The sequence below is a fragment of the Malaclemys terrapin genome, chromosome 2, assembly GCF_027887155.1.
Source record: "Malaclemys terrapin pileata isolate rMalTer1 chromosome 2, rMalTer1.hap1, whole genome shotgun sequence".
In the NCBI taxonomy this organism is placed as follows: Eukaryota; Metazoa; Chordata; order Testudines; family Emydidae; genus Malaclemys; species Malaclemys terrapin.
This window is the reverse complement of record NC_071506.1, coordinates 231,322,942-231,342,913: the sequence shown is the minus strand read 5'-3', so window position 1 is coordinate 231,342,913 and position 19,972 is coordinate 231,322,942.

The window sequence follows — 19,972 nt, the reverse complement described above, 5'->3', positions numbered from 1 at the left end:
TGCTTCTGCTTATTTTGTTAAGGAGCAAAATAAAGAGGAATAAAAAACTCTACTTTGAGAGTTTAGGATGTTATTCAGAAAATGGAACTTCTCGTTTCTCATAGATGTCAAACTCAGACAGAAGACATAGTGTTTATTTTAAACTCCCCACGTCACAGCAATTGAGAAATGCCTTTCTCTAGTGCATTTTATTCCATCAACAGAGATTGTGATTGAAGGTTGTCCTTTTTTTCTTGCTCTTGGACCCAAGTGCTATATCTAAATCCATAGACTGTTTTTTCCAGCCAGCTGTTTTTATTTTAACCTTTTAATTTTCCCTGGTACATCTCAGTGTTTCATCAGTGTCACAGGTGGGGATCATTTGTTAAGTCTTCAATGTTTTTACCATCACTGTTTGCAGATGGGAGATAACAAATAAACCATTATTTTCCCCTAAGGGAAACTCATTTCTCTTGTACTAGAATTGAAACAGCAATAGATTATAATGAAGGAGATGTTCTCAATGCATGACATTTTATACAGATGTGTCCAGAGTGTTAACCTATTACTGATATTATTTGCTGTACATTATTGGCTTCTTATTTAAAGCAATCTTTTCATGCTGAGGATCTTTTAGTAATATACATGGAAAAAACAAATTTATGCTATATAAAATAGCATTTATGGACATGAGGCAGTGAGGTGGTCCATCTAGTTCATCCACCCATCTGTAAAGCTTTTGTCTATTGTAATGGAGCCTTTTAGGGAGAAGAGGAATTGGGCTGAGAGGGGGGACTGGGTCCAGGCTACCTCATTCCAACTAGTCTCAACCAAACAAAGATCTGAGGAACAGGAAGGGTAGTCATGGGGATGAAGGAAATAGTCCCTTGAAAAGTCTCAGGTAGAAAAGACGACTCCTGTTTCTTTAAGGAGGCTTGTAGTGTAGGGTGAAACGAGGCTCCCTGCTTTCCTAAGTGATCGATCATTCAACCAATCATGACAAAAATTCTGAGTGGAAAACAGTGCAAAAAGCTCCTTGTTATGACTGTGAGGGGAAAAGAGAAACAATAGAGAAGGACTGTTTGCCAGTGGATAGTCCACTCCAGAAGGGAAAGAGGTGACCTGGAGTCTCATTCCCATTCCCCAAAGGAACACTTGGAGAAAGGACTTTTGCTATCAAGGTTTTGTGTTTAAGGTAATTTTATTTTGGAAAACTTCTGTGGCCATCTCGGGTAAACCTGGACCAGGGAGATTTAAAGGTCCCACTGGGAGAGAGAGGAAGAGAGTGGCTCAGAATGGCAAGCTGGTGACAATCTTTGTCTTCTAATTATTTGAGATTTGTTTGTAAATATAGCAGTTGCTTCCACTATTCCTCTCATTTTGCCATTTTATTTATTATAGTTTTGATTCATGAAAGCATCTCTTTTAGGAGAGCCCTGTAAGCACATGTTTAAGTCCTACTGAAGTTAATCAGACTGCTTTACTGAAATGGGGCCTATATGAGTGCTTGCTTCTTCTTATTGAATAGTTTTAGAATTCTGGAGATAAATGGCACTTTTTTGTTTTAGAAGATTATGAACCTTTTGGAATATGTACATATGTGCTTATCTTACTACTTTTGTCTTCCATGGTTGATGTGGTGATTCAACATCACTTTCACAGTGCATGTTGTCTGAAGGGTGGTTCACTGCAGGCCTAGAAGTTAAGACCTCAAAAAGGAATGTGTGGTGGGGGAAAGTTGAGGTGAGCTAATTATATGTTGACTGTCTTTTGTAGACTGGCTCTTTACTGACTTTGGACATCACTTTTTCTAAAGTTGATGGAGTTTTATTTAATTTTCTTGGGGCTCATTTTAAAAATCCAAGATTTAAACTAGATTGTAGCTTGATTCCAGCAGGCTCAAATGCCACAAGTGTTCTCTTTTTCTCTGGATCACCCAAGTCAAAAGCAGGACCCAGATGCCTTAGCTTCTTTTTTTAACTGCTTTCGCTACTGCTGGAAGGCAAATGTGTTTGGCCAACGCTTTCTTAAGCATGTTTGTGTTCAAATGCCTGGAAGGTCAGGAACATAAGTCAGGCCAGACACTCGAGACAAGCACATTTCCTGGATGCACCTGTTACAGGGTTCAGCAGTGAAGCAGTTAACGCTGTTAGCATTTATGTGGTTATAATTAGCATCTTAAGTTTACATAATGTCACAGTAGTAGTGCATACACTGTGTCTTTAAAGAAATGTAATGCAGGCTGGTAGCAGATGGAAGAGGCAGGAGGCAAGAACAGGAAGAAGTGACCCGAATGGGAGCTATGGATTTTGGAGAAGACCCATAACCAGTGAAAAGTAATTTGTTGCTGTATGGTGCTGATATATAGCCTGGGCCAATGGAATTAACTGTAGTAACAAAATATATGAAATTTAGTTTGCATTAATTCAGTGGAACAAAAATCAGTAAAGTTGTATAGGCCACATTCTGATCTCAGGTATTTCAATGTAAATTGAAATTTATTTAACTGACTTTGGTAAAATCACTACTAATTTATTCTGGGGTAGGCAAGATCAAATGAAACAGAGCAGGTGACAGGGTCTGGCCCAACATTCATACTCAGATACAGATATTGGACTAATTTTAGCTTAAGTCAATTAGGAAAGTAACTGAGAATCACACATCATTTTGCATGTGCTACCCTTTGGATTGTAACCTTCAATCACATCTGCCCCAGGCTGGATTTAAAGCAACAATCTAGAGGGGAAAGTCTGGCTCTCATTACCCTACCCTCTGAACCACCTCGGAGGTTCGTTACTAAATTATGCAAAAGATAAGATAGGAATTTGAAAGATTTTTATCAAATCAAGTTAGACATTACTTAATTTTCCCTTAAAATATTTGGCTTGAGTTTTTTCACCTACTAAAATTCTGCCATGATGGCAGGTTACAGAAGTTATTTGAAAATAGGTTATAAATAATTCATTTCCCTATGAGGAATCATGCTTTGTGTAACAAATGTACATCGTTTGTTGCATTGTGTTGTCAGTTCTCATTCTTTATCTATTCAAGAAAGAGAACTTCGGCTGAAGGGAATAATCCACCCTAAAACATTGAACAGAAAAGCTTAGCATTTCACAGTAGGCAAATAATTTATTTACATGGAAGAATAATCCATTAGCAGGACTGACTTTCTCTGTCTGTTTTTGGTTGCTCACATTGAGGCCTATTTTACTGTATCTTCAAGAGTGAAATGAATTGAACTATTTTCACCTTTTTACTGGAATTTTATTAGAGGACATAAGGTAGGAACATGATTGTGTTTATTATGATCCACACTACATATTTGTGTTTTAAAAGAGCTTAGAATGTTTTGACTAATTCAGCATTCTAAAGGTAGATTTTTATTTGTATGAGAACAAATTCAAAATTTTAACTTTAATAGTGCAAAGAACGTATTCATTCATACACTGACTGATAAGCGATCATAGCAGTAAAAAAAAAAACCCTCTGGAATGGGCTCGTTCTAGTATATTATAAGGATTATTTTGCAGCTTCTAACACCTCATTAAAAGTTTACTTTTCAAGTCTACCAAAGACTGCACTGCCAATGTGTCTCATTGGTTCATAAGAAAATCACTCAAATTCATACCTTATCTATGCTATCTTAAATATGAGATGATCCAATCAATGAATGGTTATACTCTATTGGTATCTTGGAGGAAATATAAATAAAGTTCCTGGAAATATCCCAATGTAGCTTTCCTCTAATAGTTTGGTCATAGAACTTCACACTTTCAGTCTTTACACACAATGTTATGAAGCATCTTGGATGACAATCTTGATATCTTCATTACTAGAGGATACTTATGCAAAGAAATCACCTTCAATTTCTACACATGATAGAAGATAAAAAAAAAATTGCCAAAAATATGTTCTTTCTAGTTGATCATTTGGCACTGACCAGTGTTAAAGTATTCTCCCTTCAGATTTCCTGTTCAACTCTGATACATAAATTATATCTTGTCTTATCCCCTCATTTAAAAGGGATCTTTTTGCTGCTAAAGGCAAATCCTACTTCCTGTCCCCTGGGAGGAGTTGTTCAGATGCAGTGGTCCCAGTGGGTATGTTTACATGCAGCTGGAAGCGAACCTCCAAGCCTGGCAAGAGAACAAGAGTGACGTATTTATTTTACATGCTTATTTTTAGAGCACAAATTGCTATGCTGATAAAACCTTATCCAGCAAGGCACTTAAGTACATTTTACTTTAAGCATATGACTTCAATGGAACTATTCACGTGCTTCTTGTATATAAATGATAAGGACTCTAAAATAATGAACTGATCCAAAGTTATAGCGTTTTATTAACTGTCCTTTAGTTAGGGATAAGGATCAACAGAAAATAAAAAACCAAAAGAGACAAACCAGAGACAAAGAATGGTTTGAGGGTGGGACCTGGACAAATGCAGGGCGGGAGGGAGGGGGGAGACAAAAGAGGAAGAGCACAAGTAAATAAAAAAAATTGTCAGAAAAATAAAGAAAATGACATGAAGATAAAAGGAGAAAATGAAAAAGGAAGATGAGAAAGAAGGTCATAAAGCTGTAGGGGAAACCAGGTGGGAAAATCAAGAGGAGGTATACAAACAGGGGGAAAAGGGGAGGTCTGTAGTGGACTGGGCAGGGCACGTAAGGTGTAAATCCGGCTTTGGGACTGGGACAAGGGAAAGAATCTTAAGGGCAGTTATGTCCTTGCTGGGGGATAGGGAGTGGAGCATATCAACCAGTTTTCCCCCTCCAATTCAAACACTGTATGAATTAATGTTCAAGTAAATTAAGGAAGTGTGAACACATGGAATATGATCCAGTTCCCCTTCCTTGACACATTTGCCCTATTATTATCAGAGATGATTAAGACAAAGGAGTTTCACAGTAAACAAGTTAAAAGCTTTAGTAATTTTGTTCTGTGGCTTCTTACGTATGAATGTTTAAAAGCTTTTAAAAAAAACCCAGTAATTCTCCAGTCAATTGCACCTACTGAACCTTTCAAAGCTCACTGAATGAAATAGAAAAAACACTACCCTCTCTCTGCTTGATACATTCAGAGTATGCCAAAGTCTTTTGACTGTACCAAGAATCAGTAGTATGCTTAGATTTCTGAATGCTATTGCTAACCCCGGTATGAATTATCCCTACTTTGTGTTTTAATAGCCCCACTCCCTGCTTTCTAGCTCCTGTGGCTCATTTTCATTTATACAATTACTAAAAGAAAATGGTAGTTTTGTTCTTATTTTTCCTTGCTCCCAAAATATTAAAACATGTTGGGTGAACTCCTGGTCTGGTTAACTCAAGACTAAATAAACATTTCATCCCTAGATTTTCCAAATTCTCTTGCCTCAAACTATCTAGCCTGAAGTACTTTCTCAGTGCCCTTCCCAGAGAATGAGACACCACTCACTAATAACTAAGGGTATTCACTTAATCACTGTATGTCACACTGAAAATGTACCTGTTCTCTCTGAAGAAAATATAATTTGCCAAAGCACTTTCTGTAACAGTGATCTTCTTTTAGTAGTATGTCTTGCAGCCATTTCATGATTATTTTAAACCTGTCTAAGGATATTTCACATGTTTAGGCAGCTCTAATTTCACTTCCAATTAATAGCATAATGCACTGGAAGCATAATGGTAGGTATATAGGGTGAAATCCTGATCCCATTGAAGACAATGGCAAAACTCCCATTGGCTTTAACAGGGCCAGGATTTCACCCTGTCTCCCTCTCTCTTTGTCAGAAGGTAGTTGTGGATATGGAGATTTTTCTTTTAATTTCTGTTCTGCACTTAGCCAATCAGAATGATGTTAGATTATAGCTGTTCTGCCCTGATCAGCTGGAAAACATGGGCCCATCTTCAATATTGTAAATCAGCGACAGAGGTCAATTGGGAATACTTAACTTGTTAGGTTCAAATTCTCCAGCTAGCATGGAGGTCATATCTTAAGAGAAGTTTTCTGTTTGTACAGTAATGGCAAGTGCAACAGTTCATATTTCCCATCATGTTATACCCAGTGGCAAGCTGGCCAACAGAAAACTACACTTGTTTTATGAGGCGAACCTTCCCCACATTCCAAATTAAGCATTTCTGTTGTTTTCAGATACAAACAGATGTGTTCTGTACCTAAGGGAAGCTTTCAAAATATGGAAGTAAAACAGAAGAAGTTGATGTGAAACCACAACAGTACTTGACCTGTCTCCGTTCATCAATAATCCAAACTTTTGCTGCTGCTGCTGCTGGCAGAATTCTGTTGAATTTCATTTTATTTGTTTGCTTTGGCTTTTGCCCTCAAATATGCAAAAGCAATGAAGGATATAAATATTAAATAAGTAAAGCTAATTGGGTTTTTATTAATCAAATTCATGTTTATCTTCTGAGTCCTAATTGTTATATGCACTGTTGCTCAACTTTGTTAAAGAAAACCTGGTGTCCTGAGACAAGAAATCTACATATTTAGCCTTCCCAAGTCATCTTCTGTTCTACAGGTCAAATCCTCTAGACTAGAGATGAGTCCGAGTGTTTCGATCCAGAATTGATTTTTTCCAAAATTCAAGAGTCTTTGCATCCATGTTTTTTGGTTTGGGCTCATCTCTACTCAGTACCAGCATGAAAATTGTTCTCTTATAACATTCATCAGTGTTTCCTTGACTATGTGTCCTGCTGTGACTATGCACAGATTCCCTTTACCTGCACATCAAGCTTTCGCATGACTACAGAAGAGTTCTGAAGGCAAATTTTCAACTTCAGATGTCCACGAGAGTCAGAATGATAGGGTAATAATAAATCAGAATTGCTATTCTTTCTTTAAGGTAGTGCCTGGATGCCCCTGTAGTGGAGTCACTGGGCAGGGGCCCTCTCCCAAATAATCCTTTGTCCCCAGTCCCCTCTCCCCATGTTTGTAATTTAGATTATATGTTGACTGTATCTTTACAAAGAATAATAATGAAAAGCTTTGAGTGGTGAGTCAGACTGGGGTAAGGGTAAGAGAGAAGGGCAGCAGAGGAAAGCTATGAGAGAAGGGGGAAAGGGTAGCATTGAACAGGTAGTGAGGGGAAGAAGAATCAGAGTGGCAAAATTGAGCTGGGCTTCCATGGCCCTCTGTGACTGTCAGTGCTGCAGCTGAGCCCTGGTGAAGGACTCCACCTTCCACCATTAATTAAAGGTGAAACTGCCCCAGCAATGAGGAAGCCACAGACCTAGACTGCAGTTCTTGTAAAATGAACCTGAAAAGATTTAGTTTTCAAGAGGCATCACCAGTGACCTGCATGTTAGCACTCAAAAAATGATTTTCTGTACTGAGAAGGAGATCCTGACAAACCTCTTAGTTTTTCTTATGGGGTAGATTTGGGGTGGGGGGTAGGGCTAGCACAAGACTTTTGAATTTTCATGGGGAAAAGAACTCTATTTGATTTTTTTCTTTAAACGAACAAACCCCTACTTTTTATTGCCATCCTATTCTGGGTCTCTTTATCTCACTCACAGACATTTGCCATTCTCTCTTCCTCACCTATACTCATCCTTTTCATAGAATATTAGGGTTAGAAGGGAATTCAGGAGGTCATCTAGTTCAACCCCCAGACAGATTTTTGCCCCAGATCCCTAAATGGCCTCCTCAAGGATTGAGCTCACAACCTGACATTAAGCAAGCCAATGTGCAAACCACTGAGCTATCCCTCCCCTCACATAATTACTGCCAGGCTTCAGGGGCCAACACACACCAAAAAAATCTTGATTAGCCTGAGGAGTTAACCATGGGAGGGTTGAGGGGTCTTCACATGGCACCCCTTTGGCAGGTGGGAGGCACTTCATACACTGAGGCCTGGCCTGGATGTGTGGCAGCTGCTGTAGGGAGGAAGCTTCGATTAAAGGTCTTCATTCTCCCCAACCTCCCCAGAAGCAGAGCACCTGCTCAGCAACGTGCCCTGTTACATCCAGCCCTGGTTCCCCAAGAAAGCCAGGAGCTTTTGTTTAGAATTTACTATTGCGTGTCTTTCATCTCCCAGAAACTATAAAAGTGTCTTTCCTCTTACACATAATAACTAAATTGTAATATGTTGCCCATTTGAGCCCTTTTACTTATGTTTTCAGATTATTCTGAGGAGCTTTTGTAACTGCATTTAAGTTGTACTGAGTTCTGTTAAAAATGTACTATACTCTGGTATGAAGGGACTAAGCAAGGCCTCTGTACCACTTATGCTGTGGTGGAAATGCTTGAGGAAAGGGGTGAGTGGTTACTGGTTGAGAAGATTACCCTCAGTATAGGCTACAAGTGGGCCAGGGAAGGGGGCCATAGGGTCTATGATCACATGGATCCAATGGCCCTTAATTCTCACATAAGCCCATAAGTAGTTGCCATGTAAGTAGCTGCACTTCAGTCTCTAACCCTGACCTTGGTTAGGGGGATAGATTTTTGGCTCCCTAGCATTTCACTCACCTACAGCTCACTTACCTGGACTTTATTCGTGTGATACAACTTTCACTCTGAAGGAATAAAAATGTTAATGAAAGTCCACAGAAAAGAGTCCCATCCCTGTATTCTATACTATCACGTAGAGACCTGTTTTTTGGCTTCCCAATGCTGGGACAAGGGATGTTGCAAAGACACAATAAGCAAAGACTGGTAGGGAGAGAAAGAGTTGTGAAGGACCTTGACGGTGAAGACAAGAAGCTTGAACGTGTTGTGGTGAAACAAGAGGAGATGGTGGATATAAAAGAACAGTTCCATGCCACCAAAAAGATGTGCAGTACAATTTTAAATACCATACTGTATATTTTATTAATACATTTAACATACAGTCTAGATTGACTCTTCAAAAAGACGAGTGGTGGTTAACATACTCTTACAGGAAAAACTTCATTTACCTGGTTAACAAGCAGCCTGTAATATTTAGTTTGTCCACAGAGTAACCAACACTTACTATAGAATTTCTCAAAAATTGTAGTTAGCATGACAGACTTTACTATCTTTGTTCTTTGTTATTTCTGAACATGCATCATCTTAAACCTTTTGGTTTCCTTGCTAACATGATGTGATTCACAGCTTGTGGTTAAAAGGTCTGGCTTTTATTTCTGAAATTTCTGCTATGACCCAGAGAATATGTGCTGAAATATAGATAGATTGTGGTGCTCAGCTAAAAAAAAAATACTTTTTTTGTGACCACCATTTAGTTATAATAAGAGTCATCTTAAGTCCTGGGACAATTGTCTTGACATAATTGCAGTAGAGTATTGGTACATCAAAAACATAATGGTTGTGCAATTGCAAACATTTGATATTTAAAAGGAAAAGCAGCACTAATATGATGCATATACATGTGAATAGTTTGTTAATATAATTTCTAATTAGCATAGGTACACTTTAAACGTATTGAAAGATTATTTCTTGCACATCAAAAGGTGTAACACTGTGCATTACACAGAGCAAACACCTCCTGAAATAGCAGGTAAATGGTAATTAAATTATAGTTAAACTAGAAATCAGGCACCAAATCTGAATACTTTTCTAATTAGGATGCAGTCTGTTGGTTTGTAATGGGAAAGATGTGGCTCAAGGTATTTTGACATAAAATATGGCAGTAAAATTGCTTTTGTAGCAAGTTAATACACAGCTGTTTCTAAGCAAGCACAGTTTTTATTCTTAAGGTTTAAGCACTACAGAAAAAACATATTAAAAACAATACCAGAACCTACGTGCATGCTAATAAGCTTACCAGAGATCACCCAACTCCAACATGGGCTCTGGCTGTTAATTGGTCTTTCAAATCCCTCACAGGGGTTTTTCCTGTGGTCACAAGTTCCTCCGTTTCAGCTCTGAACAGGCACCCTCATGACTCTGTGGATCACTCATCCAGTTTGAGCTTTTGAAGAGACTGTGAATAGGCAGGCCCGCTCTTGGGCGGGGGGGAAGGGGGCAATTGCCCAGGGATCTGGGACTCCCAGCCGCCGCTACCGCAGCAGCAGCCTTTAAAATCTCCTGGGTGGGCTGCAGGGCTCCTAGGCACGCGCGGGGTGGTACCGGCAGAGACGAAGGCAGCCAGGTGGGCATGTGGAAGCCCTGGCCATGCTGGAAGAATGCCCATTGACTGTTCTGTCGTGGGGCCTGGAATTGCTGTCGGCGGGCCTGTGAATAGGTAATCAGCCAGACTTTTCTGCTCAAAGCAAAGCCTCAAAAAAGGGGGTTGGGTCATTTGCATTCCCCTCACCCCAAGTATGTCCTAGGAAATTCACTTGTCCCCAAACGTCCTTTGCAGTTCCTAACACTTCCTGGAGTTTGCATTAATCATGTCTCCTCTAACAGTTACATACAATTCCACAATAAAACATAAACTCCTAAAATACTTAATTCAATAAGATTTAACTTAGTTCTATAAGGTATGTCCTTTGTCATTTGTCACAAACTGTTTTAACTAACTGAGGCAAGAATGAAGACTAGAAACACATGAAATGAGTGTGACTATACAGAGATAATCAGCTTGACCCCCCAAGACTGTGTAGGTATAGTCTTTGGGCCATACAGTACATTTATGCCAAAATTAGTTTGCTACTTCATTTCTAGCATCACCATGATGACAGAAGTTAACTGCATGATTATCAGGTGGGAGTATAATAACTGTAATGGGAGTTGCTGTGTAATTACCATTTGATCCAATGGAACTGGTGTATTTTTGTCATTATGGGATGCCCTAATCACAGTAGGGGAAGTACTATGAGTACAGGCTGGCAGTGGAGGCCTGTTTTGCCCCACTGGAGTAGTTGCAGTCTCTGAAAATCAGACATGAACATTTCCTGGTGTTAGGTGATTTTTAATGTGGCAGAGGAGATGTTTGAGTACTGTGAAATTGTTTTAAAATAGTAGTTACTCTATCCCTTTGATCCAGTGTTTAGAACAGAAAGTAGAGAAGAGGCAAGCAGTAGCATTCTTATTGAAACCGAAAACACTGGAGAGGAGGAGAGAGAAAGAAACCCAGAACCTGTATTTTTAACACCTTACTACAACTCCTTCGTTCATGAACAGAACAAGTTGTCTGCTAGTTAGCAAGCTGTTGAATACCTCCAAAAATCAAAGATTTTCTGCAGCATGGAACAGACAAAAAATAACCAGTGTGAGCTATCTATAGGAGGATATAGTAGTACCAATCAATTATGTATCAGTGTCCACACATTATCCACTCTAGGAAAAAGAGTATCCACTGGTAGTCTAAGAGACAAAGGCAAATGCATATGTATACATGTATTTTAAATGGGGTTCTTAAAATAAGTAACCATCTTTTAAAAATTCTATCTACAATGTTAGTTCACAGTCTAAAAGCTCTCAGTGCAGTTTGTGTTACCAGTGCCTTAATAGCTTCAATCTCAATGATACATTTAATATCAAATAATTCATAATGAATCATGATTGTAATGTTTGTCTCTATTTTTTCTTTCCAATAAACAGTGAGTAGTTCAAGATTTTCTCAAATTTACTTATTCAAATTTGCTGAAAAATTTCTGCCAATAATTCTTGGTCTTGCAGGTCACTGTGAGCACACAAATTCCAAGCTGGGTTGGTTAAATCTGATTGAATACATGTGCTGTTCTGTTCATAGAATCATAGAAGTGTAGGACTGGAAGGGACCTTGAGAGGTCATCTAGTCCAGTCCCCCAGTCCAGTCAAGGCAGGACTACATAATACCTAAACCAGAGGTTCTCAAACTGCGGTCCATTCAGGTGGTCTGCGGATAGTTCCCTCTAAGGTGCGTGCCTGGGCGGCCACATGTGAGAGAATGAAGGGCCACCCACCTAATTAGTGGAGCCGTGCAGGCGTGGCTTCGCTAATTAGGTGCCTGGACCCTGGAGAAGACACACATGTAAGGTGAGGTGGTGGCCTTGAGGGGAATAAGGGGTAGATGGGAGGGAGCAGTGGGGTGAGAATGGGGGGGAGGAATTTGGGATGCGCAGGGCTGCGGCGGCCAGAGAAAGAGGCAACTTTGCCCATTTCCAGGGTTGCGGCTTCCAGGCAGGGCCGGCTCCAGGCACCAGCTTGTCAAGCAGGTGCTTGGGGCGGTCACTCCGGAGAAGGGCGGCATGTCCAGCTATTCGGCGCCAATTCGGCGGACGGTCCCTCACTCCGGTTCAGAGCGAAGGACCTCCCGCCGAATTGCCGACGCAGATCGCGATCGTGGCTTTTTTTTTTTTTTTTTTTTTGGCTGCTTGGGGCGGCCAAAACCCTGGAGCCGGCCCTGCTGCCAGGGAGAGACAGCCCTACTTCCTCGCCTCAACTCTGTGGCTGCTGTGGCAGGGGAGAGACCCCCCTCCTTCCAAGCCCCAGCTCAGGGCCTGCCACAGCAGGGGAGAGAGGGAGAGATTCCCCCCTTCCTTCCCAGCCCCTGCTGAGGGGCTGCCATGGCAGGTAAGAGAGGGCACATCCATTGCATTAGAAAGGTAAGACTACTGATATTAAAATATGAGTTGTGTGCTTTTATTTGTAGAACAAAAAAACCTTAATTATTGTTAAGTTTTTTTTTATGTAATGCTTTTATCCAAAGCGCTTTACAGTAGTTCACTAACAGAAATTGCTGAGGGTCTTGGTGGACCACTTAATGATCTTTCCAAATGTTGTTTTACCAAGTGGTCTGCGGGGAAAAAAAAGTTTGAGAACCACTGACCTAGATCATTCCTGACAGGTGTTTGTCTAACTTGTTCTTAAAAACCTCCAATGATGGAGATTCCACAATCTCCCTGGGCAATTTGTTCCAATGCTTAACTACCCTGTTACTTATCACCTTATTATCTTCTAGGTGTTTGCAAACTAATTGCTTATTTGCTGTATTATCTTTCCTGGTACTGAAGTTAAGATGATTGGTCTGTAATTCCCCATAATTCACTGCAACTCTTTAAATGCCATGTCCAGTACTCACATATTCTAATTCAAAAGTTACTTTCTGTGTGAATATCACCCCATACAGTATGCAAACTTGCCTATAATAAAATTCCACTACATTACTCAGTTCTTAAAATTCTAACATCAATTGCACTTCAAGATGTCTGTGAAGCCTTGAATATTCAAGCTTCACGACAATGCCATCTCCGACCTCACATTTTTCCCAATTTTATCGCTTGCGAGATTATTTATGTATTTATGTATTTTATTTATTTAAATAAATTATGAAAGCAGTGTCGGAATTTTACTAGTAGCAGCTGGCCAACGAAATACTGCCTTTGGAGACTGGTAGCAGACTTACTCATAGAAATACTAATTTTATAAGTATCAGAGAGGTAGCCATGTTAGTCTGAATCTGTAAAAAGCAACAGAGGGTCCTGTGGCACCTTTAAGACTAACAGAAGTATTGGGAGCATAAGCTTTCGTGGGTAAGAACCTCACTCCTTCAGATGCAAGTAATGGTTATACCTGCCTCTGGAAATTACCATTACTTGCATCTGAAGAAGTGAGGTTCTTACCCACGAAAGCTTATGCTCCCAATACTTTTGTTAGTCTTAAAGGTGCCACAGGACCTTCTGTTAATTTTACAAGTGCAATTATCGTTTCTCAGCCCTGGTCCCCTGCCTGCCTCCTCATCCTGTTGCGGCTTGCTGCTCACCTCCTTACTCCCCCACCAGGCCACCACAAGAGTTGGTGGCTGCACTCTGAGGCCACCAGAAAAATTGTTGCGACAATCCCTGCCCTAAACTGTAGCTTAGTTAGTTTATGCGTTAATCCGGCACTGGAAACATTCTGATAAGTCTTACTTCTTTGGCTGCACCTTTCTATTTCATTTTGCCCTATGACTGCTAATATTCTTTCTGACATGCAATGTAAAAAGAATCTATTTTTAAATCTTGATAGACATAGGGGAACTTATGGTGAGGAAAGTGATTCATTTAGCTGGCCTGCGTGGGTGTGGGAGCCCATGGATTTAAAAAGCCACAAGGGTCCAGAAAGATAAGGGGAGGACGAATTGCACTGCAGCAGGAGTTTGTTAGTTTCAAAAGTAGTGCGGCCCAGTTTCAGCTCCGGGTAACTCTAGCTAGCTATGCCAGTGAGAACTAGTATTAGAATGACAGCTAGAGGTTTCAGTCTTGGTAGGATTTCCATCAGCTTCTTATCAGATTAACAAATATAGTAACTTCTCCCCTATCAAGTGGTTAAACATTTCTGTGGTGTAAATGTCAAGAAATGCCAGGACAACGACAGTTGTCAGTTCTGAGGTGTGATATTTGTGGATGCCCACGTTACTCTCTCTGTTGAAAATACTGAGGATATAAATTCTAGTGATTAAACTGATTGTCTAGATAACAAACCTTAGTGGAAGACTGGGTAGGAACAGTGTATAGGTGTGAAATATTTGCAGGTAAATGTATGCAGTGGTCTGTAAAGCTAACCAGTTCTGTAAAATCAGCAGCTATGTTTTTAAGAATAAATTAGTTTGAATGTAATGTCTCTGAAAGACACTATCTTGACAGATCTGTGGGATGAATCCTTTAGTTACATATATGTAGCAGCAATGCAAGCTTTCCCACATTGCATTGTTAATATGCCTTACTCTGATTGTGACAGCTTGTGGGGGGAGCTGCATCTGTGATCTCTTTCCTGTGGCACTGTTTCCAAGTGACAGGTTCCCTACCTGCTCTCCTCCCAGAGTGGCACTCCATGGTTCACAACACTTGAGATGGGATTATCAGGCTGCCACACCCCCTGTTCCTCCCACAGTTCCTCCTTGCAGTTCCTCACACGTGCACACCCTCAGGTGACAACTTTTGCTGTTTTCACCTCTCTGCAGGTGGAACCCCGCACTCATAGACTGGATCTTGGGGTGGCAGTGTCCCTGTTTCCAGCTGTGTTAACAGTACAGGCCCAACTGCAGCTGCTACCTGCAAGACTCTTCTCTTCAGGTGCTTATCACCAGCAGCTGATAAACCTGACTCAGAACAGCTTCTTCCAAATACGTGTATTGTCCATTTGCCCAAAGGTATACAGCAAGCAGAGAGAAACCACAACCGGCCTGAACACCTGGGGCTTGCCTGCAACTCACCACCTCTCTCAAAGCTTAAGTGAGCTCAGCTAGCTAAGACACATCCTGCAGACCCCATGCCTGAGTTCTACAGCCTTGCTGCAGCTCTGACAGATTCATTGTCTGTCTCCAAGAAGATGCTGCTATCCGCTCCCTCCTTTTCCTCTAGGCTGGGGGTTTTAGGAGCTTAGTGGCTGGCCTTGGTAAAATAGGCCTGGTGACAGGCAAGTAGGTATTTCCTAATAACTAGTTCACCCATTTCTCTCTTAAGGACCCTTAATGGTCTCTCAGCAGATACCTTATCTCTGTCATTGTTTCATTTCCTGCTTGCTCCACCCTAACAGACTCCTTCGATATAACCCCATGCAGTCAAACAGAATAATATCAAGCAGGTAAACTGAGGCACCTATATCTCTCTCGTTTTCCACACGGATGTTGAAGGCAGGGAACATATACCAGTATACAACTGAGAGGATAGAATAGTCTTTGGCCTTCTTGCTGAAACAGCAAACTGGAGTGCTAGTGAGGCCACATCTGGAGTACTGCGTCCAGTTTTGGGACCCCCACTACAGAAAGAATGTGGACAAATTGGACGGAGTCCAGCAGAGAACAACAAAAATGATTAGGGGGCTGGGGCACATGACTTATGATGAGAGGCTGAGGGAATGGGGATTATTTAGTCTTCAGAAGAGAAGAGTGAGGGGGGGATTTGATAGCAGCCTTCGACCACCTGAAGGGATGTTCCAAAGAGGATGGAGCTCGGCTGTTCTCAGTGGTGGCAGATGACAGAACAAAGAGTAATGGTCTCAAGTTGTAGTGGGGGAGGTCTAGGTTGGATATTAGGAAAAACTATTTCACTAGGAGGGTGGTGAAGCACTGGAATGGGTTACCTACGGAGGTGGTGGAATCTCCATCCTTAGAGGTTTTTAAGGTCAGGCTTGACAAAGCCCTGACTGGGATGATTTAGTTGGGGTTGGTCCTGCTTTGAGCAGGGGGTTGGACTAGATGACCTTCTGAGGTCTCTTCCAACCCTAATCTTCTATGATTCTAAGTTAAGATGGAGAGTTTTAAGCTGTCCACACTTGTCAAATAGGAACTAGACTGACCCCAGAAAAGACCCATCAATTGGTAACAAGTTTTTGTCCCTATCAGCCAATTCTAGATTTGAACCAATGACCCAAAGATGAAAAGCTCTGTTGCTCCTGAGCCATCCAGCCTCCCAAATATCTGTATGACAGACTTCACCAAACCCTACAGTATCATTCTTGTTGTTTCCCAGTTACTACAGTAGACAATACAATGCAATTTAAGGGTATATGCCAGTTGTTGCTCTTCAGAAAACCAGAGAGTGATTTTTCTACAACAGAGAACTTGAGGGCTGAATTAAAGGGACACAGGTCTAAACCATATACTGTGTTTTGCTGAAGCAATCAGCAATATCAAGGCAACACTGTAGAGAAGATGACAGATCTGGCTTGGGAGGCTAATCTGTCAGCTCAGTGTGTGTGCAATATGTACACATTTTAAAATAGACAAAACCGGAAATAAATAATTTCTCAATCATCCTGCAAAAAATTGTCCATTTATCTCATACTGCACATGTGCTTTTTAAGTAACTTTAACTTGTTTTAGGGTCAAATGCTGTTTTCCCATGCACAGTAGTTAGGGTAGACAAAAATATGGAACCACTGGGGACAATTCTGGCCCCACACTCAGGTCCCTATACATGGCACGGGCAATATAAAAGGGGATGCTATAGGCTGGGAGAGAAGTCGCCCTATGCTGCATCTATGTAGGGCTGATGGAAGTGGCATTGTATTTCCCTCCCTTCCCCATAGTCCCCAGCTGGGAGGAGGGCTGTCAAGGCAGGATGAGGAAATTGATCACTGCATGCACCTGGTTCTCTTTGCTGAGGGGAATTTTGGCCGCAAAACAGCTCACTGGTGGCTGGATGAGTCTGCCATTAGTAAAAGTAGCTCCTGAAGTTGGCCTAATTTATGCTATGCTCTTGGTGTCAGCCAAATCCAAGCAGCATAAAGTGGCAAAGTCACACAATAGGACTGTCTCTGACATTTGTGCTTTTCCTATTTCTGGTGCATGTGCGGCTAATGCCATTTTTGGTAAATAAAAATGGAAATTTTGTCTTATCCTATTGCCATTTTTTTTTTTTTTTTTTTTTTTTTGCAACAAGCCCGGCACTTTTGAGATCTGGGAATCAAATGGCTGTATTTATTTGTTTTGTTTGATTCTGAGTTTCCAGCCACTTTTAAATTGAATCATTCTGATATTAATGGTGATGGGTTAACTTCAAAAGCTTGCATAAGCCCAAAACATTTAAATGCTTATCCAAATATTTGGAGTGTTACCTTCTTTTTGCCATCTTTCATTCTTAGTCCTCTCTTCTGCCCACTAACCCTGATACTTCTCCCATCACAGCTGTTCATTCTGACACACAGTTACATCCTTCTCTATCCCAATTATCTCTCCGGCTTTCTCAATGTCTTCAGCTTGATTCCTGACTTTGGTGCTATCACATTAGGAGGAGCTTGAAGGCTTGCCATTCCCTCTGTCAGGCTTGGTTTTGCTGTTCAGTTTAATTGCAGCACTCTCCATGCTGGAGTCTTGCCCCTGAACTAATTGAAAATCCCAGAACTTGCAGAAAGGCTGTAATTGGCCTAGGAGAGATTATCACACTTACCCAAGTGCTAAGATTGATTCAAGCAAAGGAAGGAGATAGGGGATAATTATCCATATGACTTCAAAATTTAAAAGGCAAACATAGGGATGAGTTTATTGTGTTACAATAGTAAAGTTTGAGATTTGGCCTGAGGTTTGGGATTGTTATTTATTCTGGATTAGCTCTTCATGATTATATTCTCTTGACCTTTATAGTCTGTATAATTTTGTAACTATAGGCACAACTAAATCTGCTAGAAGGCCTATATTTCAAACCAGTTATTTGTTTCAGCCTTATAACAAAGCTTAAGTTCTGGTCTGTCATGCCCATTAACTCAGGTGATATCCAGAAATTACAGGACGTGGTACTGCGAGTGAATTATAAGCACAATAGGAATTATGGAGTTGCCAAATATATCACATAGTAACTTCCCCAATAAAGGAAAGTGCCAATATAAATGTTGGCAGCTGAACCCTTTGGTGATAGCTGAGCGCCTGTGCCAAAGCATACTATTGTGGTCACGTACCAGTTGCCCATGATGAACGTTCTGGAAGTTTTCATCAGAAGAAAAGTCAGTTGAAGCAGTAAGGATGGAGACTTCATGTGGAATGTAAAGGTTCATCTGATGAGAGTATTGAAAGGCTGAGTGCTTAGCTTAGCAGCTCCTTTGTCCCTCCTGGAAGCTAATAGCAAGTCAGGCTGTGGTTCTGGAGGCTGAGGCAACGTCACAAAGGGCTGGTCTATACTACCACGATAACTTGATCTAAACTATGCTACCTCCGTTACACGGATATCGTAACTGAAGTTGATGTAGCTAGATCCACTTACCGCGGCATCTACACTGTGCTGTGTTGACGGCAGACACTCTCCCGCTGACTTCTCTTATGCTTCTCAGGGAGGTGGAGTACATAAATCAATGGAGGCGCACCCTCCTATCGATTTAGCACGTCTTCACCAGACCCGCTAAATGGATGCTGCTGCATCAATTGCAGCGGCTCCGATTTAGTTCCGTAGTGTAGACATGGCCTATATCTGCAATGACGATGAGTAAGGGAAACCTACTTTATAATTTGATAGAGGCATGTTTGCAATCAGCATTCAATAATTTTAGTTTGGTATTTCTATATCTACTTATGTGTTGGTTCTTACAGTAATTTCACATTCTATTCTCTCAGGCCTGGTTCAATATTCTGTTTATATTTCTGTACATTAGTATACACTGTTGTTCATTATTAGTATTAGACAGTTAATTTGATCCTTTTTATCTGTTTTTCTCTGAACTGCAGAAACTGCTTTTATTTAAAATGCAGTAGTAATATAAAAACAGTAGTAATATACAATAGAACAGGGGGAAGACCTTTAAAGCCTTCTACTGAACATTAAAACAAGAACTGTGGGATGACACTTACTTGAAATGTAAACAATTTACAAAAGGGTGATTTTGGCAACAGTGAGAATCTAATGTGTTCTGCTCTCTCTTGACTAGATTAATCAAATTGCATTGTGTTGCTGACTAGGGAAAGGCTGACTAGGGATTAAGTAATTGTGGTTTATTCACAAGTGTCTTATCTAACAGCAGTGGACAGAGCCATTCACCCTACATTAAAATAATTACTAAGGTTCCCTTCAATATTGCAGATCTCAACTTAATGCTTCTGACTGTTGTTGTAAATGGGTCCAATCTTTCCAGTAAGTTAGACATGTGACAGAGCTATGTCCATATTCTCTTGGAACTAAATAATATAAATATTAGTGTATTCATCACTCACAAAGCTATCTTGATTAACTGAGATGCTTGTTTTTATCTGAGCTTGATACAAAGTTGGTCTTAGAAAATTATAATGTTTCCCATCACTTGTACTCCTGGTGTCCTCTTTTATCACTTTATTGTGGCACAATGTGGTTCGCCATTCCTTCCAGGCACAGCACAACAATCATGTGTTCTAACTTTTCCATGCATTTATCAATACAATGTCACCTCCAGTCCTGCAAAATTCTGGTTTTAAGTCTCTGATATCCAGTTTATTTCAAGTCTTTGACAAAGGTATCACTCTTCTCCACACAGAGCAGCCATTCACCAGCTGCCAGATCTATAGAACACTTTCCAAATAGTTTCTTTTCTCAAAATGACTAACTTCTATGCCAAATTCATTCTTAATTTTGTGGACTTCATCACTGCCAATTGTGCTTTCTCTTCTGGGCAGTTGTTTCTTGGCAATTGTTCCAGAAGCCAGTGTTACTGTCTTTGAAGAATACTTGGTATATTCTCTTTTTCTCACATATTTCTCCTGGAATATT